This window comes from Galeopterus variegatus, unplaced genomic scaffold, assembly GCF_000696425.1.
Source record: "Galeopterus variegatus unplaced genomic scaffold, G_variegatus-3.0.2 Scaffold11263, whole genome shotgun sequence".
Taxonomy (NCBI): Eukaryota; Metazoa; Chordata; class Mammalia; order Dermoptera; family Cynocephalidae; genus Galeopterus; species Galeopterus variegatus.
This window is the reverse complement of record NW_007737374.1, coordinates 43,302-43,554: the sequence shown is the minus strand read 5'-3', so window position 1 is coordinate 43,554 and position 253 is coordinate 43,302.

Genomic DNA, 253 nt, shown 5'->3' with positions numbered 1-253 from the left:
ATTGTGAGGATTAATCAAGCCAGATTTATAAAAGCAGGTTCACTCATGTAGGATACAGAGATTCTTCTAGTTTCTTCAATTACCTGGAAGGTCCTTAAAATCTGAGTCTGCTAAATTGCCTCTTTATTTCTCATCAACAAAGATAACCCAAAACTGCTCGTCTTCACACAGCAGAGACAATAGCATACACTCACTTTCTTTTGTCAGGATATATCAATCTCCTGTCCAATCATTAAATAGTTTGGAGGACCTT